General features: G+C 36.0%; 1 long non-coding RNA gene across 1 annotated transcript; it reads right to left on the bottom strand.

Annotated features, from left to right (window-relative positions):
• Positions 1-835: 835 nt before the first annotated feature.
• Positions 836-2,403, bottom strand: LOC125215520. Its single transcript, XR_007175285.1, has 2 exons — positions 2,322-2,403; positions 836-1,502 (listed from the first exon to the last, which is right to left on the bottom strand). It is a non-coding gene; the product is annotated as an uncharacterized LOC125215520 (long non-coding RNA).
• Between the last annotated feature and the right edge of the window lie 5,804 nt (positions 2,404-8,207).

The raw sequence follows: 8,207 nt of genomic DNA, 5'->3' as shown, positions 1-8,207 counted from the left end.
CAATGCAATCAAGGAGTAGGAATATTGTTTCTAAGGGATATAGATCAACTATGGAAGAAGGCATTTTGAGTAGTATAAAGTCATTTTTCCATTTTTTGTTGTAGTTGATTTATTATTCCATTTGCTATCTTTATTTGAAATTTGGACTAATAATTGGTTAGTTAATTTATTCGAAGTACGTTTGGATTCGATTTTCGTTTTTGTTTCTATTAGGGTGCTTTTGGAACACGGAATTGGAATTGAATTGGAATTGGAATTCTATGGAATTAAATTGAGTGGAATTGAATTCTAATGCAATTCCAAATCCATTGTTTGGTATTATTACAGAATTGATGTAGAATTATATTATAATTCCAAATCCATTGTTTGATAACTTAAAAAATTAACATAGATTTGGAATTGGTTTGATTATTTTAAAAATAACATTCACTTTTTGAACAATATATTATATTATTTTTTATTATCTTTTGATAATTACTTTCACTTTCACATTCACTTTGAATGCATAAACTAAGTAAATCTAAACTTTTTTCCTTATATTCCAAAGATAAAAATACTATAGAATTAGCACGTAATATAATAGTATATAATAATAGAAGCAATGATGATTAATTATGTAAGTTAAGATACTTTATGTATAAAAGGTACGTACTAAGATTTCAACAATACACTAAAAGCTACTATTTTTCATAAACTAAGTCTACTAGATTAAACATAACATATTCAAATTCAAACAAAGGTCAAATCAAAAGACAACTTACTTATCAAGTTGAGCTTTAGTCTAATAAGCACCACAAAACATAACTTTTAGTCTAATAAGCACCTCAAAACATTGTACCACAAAACCAATTCTATTACATATTTAGTTTCATAAGCACGACACTAAAAGTTACGCCTATTTTGATAATGAAGAAACATAGCTTCGGCTAGACTATCCCTAAATCTAGTCTACTCACTAGTAATTTGAACAACTATAATTCGATCCTAGTGTTGAGCCTCTTCCGCATTATGATAATCACCCAGCAAAGTTGGTTGAGTCTCTTCCCCCTCATTATGATCATCACCTTGTTGAGTAACTCTAGTTTGAATCTCATCATCCACTCTAGGTAAGAGGCTTTGTTTCCCATCAAATGTAGTTCAAATTATTAACAGAAATAAAGCTTCCTTGTTTTGAGGCAAAAGTATCCTTGTTTTTGCCTAGAATTTATGTTGTTTTTCCATCATCAAAGAAGCAAAAGTATCCTTGTATCCTTGTCCAGACACAAATGCGTTTTCACCTGTTTACATTGCACACCAAAGTCTTCTATTCAAAGACCTGCTCATCTGGGGGTTTATACCCTTCTGGATACGTCCTGAAAGCACCGATATAGTCCTTGTCGGATCAATAACAACTGCAAGGAAGGGCTCTTGGTATTGCTGGTTTAGCATTTGTGTGGTGACATCGATACCGGAAAGCCAACATCCATAACCAGGATGAGAGTGATACCATCCTACCACATTCTCTGGCCCAAGGAACGTGATGCAGCAAGTGAATGAAAAAAACATACTAGCATGTATATTCGAACCAAAATGGATGATCGACATAATTAATACACACACACACCAGGCATCTACAACTTCAACTAAACATCAACCAGAAACTTCTTAGTTAATCCCACAGGTTTATTCATCATGTGAAGAATTTCAGCTCAATCAGGCAACACATAATTTACTTTACATTATGAGGGAAAAGATAACATACACTATCACAAGATGCTTAACTTTTCAAATACCGCCACAACCACATCACTAAACTTTCTCAAATTCCAACTCCATAAACAACTAAAATAAACGTCAACTAGCAACTTCCAAGTTAATTCCTCATGTGATAATTTCAGCTCAATCAGGCAACACATAATTTACTCCACATTATGAGAGAGAAGATGATCATACACTATAATCACATTCGTAAGATTATGAAAATAAAAAAGGAATCGGCAATCCTTATGCAGTGCGTTATCCCCAAATTAATTAGGATTAACCCTAGTGATTCAGAAGATTAGGAAAATCAACCAAATTTTTAGCAGATTTAAAAAGAGGGCAAAGAAATTAACCCTAGCTAACAACTACAAGTGAGATATGAAAAAATTAACCCTAGATAGATACCCAAAAGCCAAAAACGTCGGCTAAGATAAACCCAAAACGTACAATCGAGATCTGAATTTTTTTTATGAGATTTAACAGTAATACAATTTCGCAAATTCAAATGCAAAAACGAGAAAATACACACCATAACATAAGAATATAGTGTTAAATCTGAATTTTTGATGGGGAACAATTACCTTGATGAATCCTGTGAACAGCGATGGAGGCAGATCTGCAGAGAGAAGGGAAGAGGCGCGACTCGCGAGAGAGGAGAAGAGGCGGAGAGAGTTGGGGGAAAAAAATTATGACCCGGTTTTTTATTTTGACCCGAATTAGATCCGCGTTTTTTTAAAATTTGACCCGGGAATTGAAATTTTAGAATTCGAATTCTTTTGTTGAGGCATAGAATTGAAATTATGGAATTGAAAATTTGGGAATTATAATTCAATTCCAATTCAATGCATTTTTGTGTTACCAAACAATGGAATTAGAATTGGAGGCTCCAATTCCAATTCCACAGCTCCAATTCCATGTTCCCAAACACAGCCTTTTAGAGTTATTGAAATTGGATTAATCCTGATTATATTACATCCTCTGCATGTGAAAAAATGTTTAAGGTATGTGGACACACTCAACCAAATCATTACTCACATTCTATTATAAAATTCAATATATAAAAGTTGAGCCCACGTTCCATTAACTCATTTCTCCATTTTACATTACAAAGTTAAACAATTTTCTTAAAATATGTGTCAAGTCAAAGTAACACTATAAACGGCGGATGGAAGGAGTATAGTCGGAGAAAGTCGTGACTTTGAAGGAAAATAGGAGAAATAGGCTTTCTCAGGGAAGAATTCGGGTCTCTGACATATGGTAATATGTAAAGATACAAATCCTAACAAATTGATGAAAAACAAATCAAATCTTAATAAATATGTAAAACAAATCAAATCCTAACAACAATATAACAATAAATCATAAAATACAGTAAAAATGAATCTAACTGTTCTTGATATCTTCAAATACTACTATGGAAAAAGTAATCCACTAAAAATCACATTCTAAATAAACCATATTTTCCGATAATATTTACTTTTTGTATTAGGTTTACATATTTTGCCTCCTATAAACACACGGATATTCATACTATAATGACAAAGATTACTCTTCATATTACTAAACCCTAATCTTCTCCTTCATCTCTCCGGTTGGTTTTATCTTTTTCAAACTCTATCAAATTCAGCAATGGCTAAAAACACGACGTGTCTTAATAGTTATCTCAAGTAAGTTTATATTTATCACTGAAAAGTTGCTTTTTTTAATACATAATTGGACATAAATATTAACATATTCGTGATGGATTTTGACATATAATATGACACATTTGGAATTATATATTAATGAGAAAATTACTCCCTCTAACCACCATTTAAAGAGCCATTTTGCCATTTTGGTTTTGTCCACGATTTATAAAACCATTTGCTTTATTCCATTTTAGTATGCATACCCCACATTCCTCCAACTTTTTACACTCAGAATCCAATATAAAACTAATACTTTAGATGGGTCTCACATTCCACTCACTTCCGCCTTTTTCTTTTCTTCACAAAGTCAAACAATTTCTAAAAATTCGTGCCGAGTCAAAAGTCTTCTTTAAATCGTGGACGGTGGAAGTATTAGTTTTATTTATATAATTATCATGGAAATTATCTATCAATTGACTTGAGGTCACTAATTCATTGGTATTCATTTCTCTTGCACTAAGTAATATTGTGAAATATGTTTAATCGCTTGACCAATCAAATAAAATTGAAGAAAAAGTTTTTGGTGAAATAGATAGCAATGTGATAAGAGTAATCTCTTAATTATTGCACCGGCAATCAAAAACCATAGTAAAGATTCTTGGGATCAAAACAACAATAAAATAAAATCCAAGATAATTAATGTTGAAGCTTTTCGTCATTTAATTTCTTGCCTTGTTGCACCAAAGCCCGATTTCAATTTCCTCAATTGGAATAGCAAGCAGATAGCGATCTCAGTAAAACAAAATATTTCTGAGAAAACAATATCTTTATATATCACTTCCACAAAATCTCTAATCAAACGTGGTTAATTTTGCTCAGAGGACTTCAATTCTTCATGATAATTAAATCAGTGAAGTTAAGATCTTGACTTAAGGCTTGGATTCTCAATCACATTCAAAGATTCAATTACTTGAAATTAATTAATTAAATAATCGAGAAGTCTTATTAATTTCGAGTTTCAAAACTAGATCCGAAGACATAATCTTGGAGACCTCGATCTTTGTACAAACTCAATCACTGTTAAAATAAAAAATCTCAATTCAAATAAAAAGAGGCCCAAAACTTCTTCCTTCTTCTTAACAAAATAGGCCCAACTGAATTATTTAAACAAAACAAACAGGCCCAAAAGAGAGCCCAACTCCAGAGAATAAGATTGTGCCTTAACACACACAAAAATCAGATCCAGCTCTCTGCCGCCATAAGAGGCACACCAACCGTTTGCTGAAATGCCCGACAAAGTCTGGTGTAGTCGAATAAACGTATTTTCCAATAATATTTACTTTTTCTAAGATATCTTGCTCCATATTTTTCTGAATTGTGATTTCATCTTCTTTCAGCTCTGTCAAATTCACCCTTGCCGCTCTCCCTCACATTCAATCATGGCAACAGAGACTCATGCTGATAATTCTCAAGAAGAGATTCTGTCAGCCATAAAAAGTTTAAGGTTGGAACTTGGCAACAACAGAGAAGAGTATGTTGCCTTATCAGACCGAGCGGATCGGCTGTTTTCGACATTGGAGGCCAAGCTAGACGGAGACGCAATTTTTGCCAAACTTCAGAGGCCTGTTGAAAGTGTGTTTTTGTATTCATTCGACTTCTTCTCAATCACAATATACACACCCTATTTAAATAGGCTAGGGATTACCCATATATGCTAAGATTTACCCTAGTCACAAAATCAGGAATTATACTAATTTCCTAATTACCGTGATCTACACAATCTTCTCACCCCTTAATTGATTTTCCTTTCTAACACTCTCCCTCAAGTTAAGTAATGGGTCACACATTCTTAACTTGCCCAATACTTCATGAAAGTTCCTTCCATCTACAGCCTTCGTAAGGATATCTGCCAGTTGATCTTCAGATCTCACAAAAGGAAGCTCTACAGTCTTGGCTTCTATATTGTCTTTGATGAAATGCCGATCCACCTCGGCGTGCTTCGTACGGTCATGCTGAACTGGGTTTTCAGATATACTGATTGCTGCCTTGTTGTCACAAAACAATTTGCACGACTTCTGCGAATTGAGGCTTAGTTCGGTCATTAATTTCCTCAACCACAGGATTTCAGTCAACCCACTCTTAATCCCTCTGAACTCTGACTCGGCGCTCGACAAAGCAACTACTTTCTGTTTCTTGCTTCGCCATGTGACAAGATTTCCTCCTACAAATGTGAAATACCCAGCCGTAGATTTTCGGTCATTTGGGTTACCTGCCCAGTCAGCATCCGTAAAACCATGAATCTCCAAGTGGCCGTGGTTTTCGAACAAAATTCCATGGCCTGGCGTCCCTTTCAGGTATCGGACAATCCTCAAAGCTGCTTCCCAGTGTGCAACTTGGGGTGCATGCATAAACTGACTTACTACACCGACTGCATAAGCAATGTCAGGCCTGGTGTGGGAAAGGTAGATCAGTTTCCCAACCAAGCGCTGGTATCTCGTGCGGTGAGTTGGTTCTGCTCCTTCAACTATCCGCAAGCCATGATTCTGAACCATAGGTGTGTCGGCCGGCTTACACTCCATCAATCCTGTTTCTGCCAATAGGTCAAGCACATACTTCCGTTGACTTATAAAAATTCCTTTCCTTGATCTCACCACCTCAATTCCCAAAAAATATTTGAGTAGTCCTAAGTCTTTCATTTGGAACTCCGCAAATAGATTCTTCCTTATCTGTTTTATTTCTTCTTCATCATCACAAGTGAGAATTTCGCCATAGAATATCTGGTTTCCTGCCCTTTTCGACTATATCTCTTTCCGGGGTTTCCCCTAAAAGATTTTTAAAAGGAAGTATATAGCCCGATCACCTTTCAATGGTTGCATTCTCGCCCTCATCTACCCCGAATTGTTAGAGGAAATAACCGTCCCTTTCTAAGCTTGGTTCAAGAATTCCTTTGGAAAATACCGAGGGGGCCCAACGCTAGATGTTTTGGAGGGGGTCCCCAAAAACAGATGTGCCCGGCTCGGCGATAAAACACTAGTTTTCCAAAATTTCCCAACAAATTAAAGTTGCTTGATTGGGGCACCCCAAATTAAATCCTTAATTATTTCACTTTCCCCAAGATTATAACCCCCTCCCCCAACCCCTTTTTGGGGTGGGGATAAAATATTTCACCCCCCCCAAAAATTTTACAATTCATGGTTGTTATAATTTTCTTTGAGACCCCGGTCATAGCACCGAAATTTTTTTCCCGTTTTATCCCTCCCCCAAAAAAACACATTTTATTACAGAAAAATTTGTTCCTTTCAAAAAGGGTAAAATTTTTTGGGCAAACCGAAAGCAACCAAAGATTTTGGGCTGGGCAGAGGTGTAGGAATATGGGTTTAGGGATGAGAGGGGTTTGCAAAGGTGTTTTTCATACCTGGTATTTTAGTGGGCCCTTTATTAACCCTTAGACAAAAAAAAGGGTTTTGCCAGGAATTTAGCACATTTAGTCAAAGAAAAGGGCCCAAAAATTTTCCTCAGATTATCTCGATTTTCCTTTGGGCCAAAACCATTTTTGGGGTTTTGGGGCTGAAAAGGGGCACGAGGTTTGATGAATTAAACCCTTCCCTTAAAAAAATTCTGAATTTTTTTTGTTAACGAATTCCCCAGGACCCCAATGGTTTTGACCTTGTTTAAAATTTGGTTTGGATCATAGAAAAAGAATCAAAATTTTTTCAAAAAACTCGATTTTTTCCCTTCCCAAAAAATATACCCTTTCAATCTAATGCAATCATCCACAAAAAAAAAAAAAAAAATATTTGAAACCATGATCACCACCCAATAAAAAATGACCAAACGTCAAATGCACTAAAGAGAAAATATCCTTAACACCGAAAATATTATTTGATCGAAAAGACCGTATGGATTTTTTTCCAAAACACATGACTCAAGTAATATCTTTTTAAAACCGGGGAAAAAATTTGGAAAAAAAAATTTTTTAAAAAACCCGAAGATGGATGTCCCAAATTTAAAGCCGGGCCCAAGCTTCCCATTCACCGGATCCGTGAGCAACATCGCTGCCACCTTGTTAAACAACCCCATTTTACGAGTAGAGGCCTTTACGCCGTGTCACGCCCAATTATCCTCCTCGCCCCATATCCCGTAATAAACAAAAGTTTGGGTGCACGAAATTTCCTTTTAATTTTTCCGGCAAATTTTTAAAATTTTTGAATAATTTGGGAAAATAAAGGCAAATTTTGTTTGTTAGGAGAAATTAATAGTCCCACTCCCCACCAGCCCGTCCTTTCCCCCATCTCAAGGGTTTTTATTTGACTTTTTACCCACATAAATCGTTGAAATCCTTTTTTTCATAAGACATAAAAGACTTAGCCCCCCCCTTAAAAAAAACCACCCACTTTCCCGTGGGGCAAAATTTCTACTTTGAGCCATACATGCAATAGGGGTACGTTGAAAAGGGGGAAACCGGGTTTTGGGGTACAAAAAAATTTTCATGTAATTTTGGGGGGAATTTCCAATTTTTTGAGAGTCAGTCCTAACTGGATATATTTGGAATTAGGGAGCATGATAAAATTCTCGGGTTTTATGGGGGGTTTTTTTTTTGCAAGGTTAATATTTTTGGGATTAATCCGGGGAAAAAAAATTTGGGGTTAGGGTTAAGAATCCTAATCCGTTACCTCCCATCGAACCCCCGCCCCCTTTTTCCTTTTTCGGGGAAAAAATGCTACGCCACCCGGGGGCTCGCCGGGTCTTCCGCCCCCCTTCGACATCCCCATTCTCCCACGAGTGTTGGGGATCCCGGGCCAAAACCCCCGAGGAAACCACCCCGCCACCTCCCCCGCC

The sequence above is a fragment of the Salvia hispanica genome, chromosome 1 (assembly GCF_023119035.1).
Source record: "Salvia hispanica cultivar TCC Black 2014 chromosome 1, UniMelb_Shisp_WGS_1.0, whole genome shotgun sequence".
Taxonomy (NCBI): domain Eukaryota; kingdom Viridiplantae; phylum Streptophyta; class Magnoliopsida; order Lamiales; family Lamiaceae; genus Salvia; species Salvia hispanica.
The sequence above is the reverse complement of the archived record's forward strand: the minus strand, read 5'-3'. Positions and strand labels throughout refer to the sequence as shown.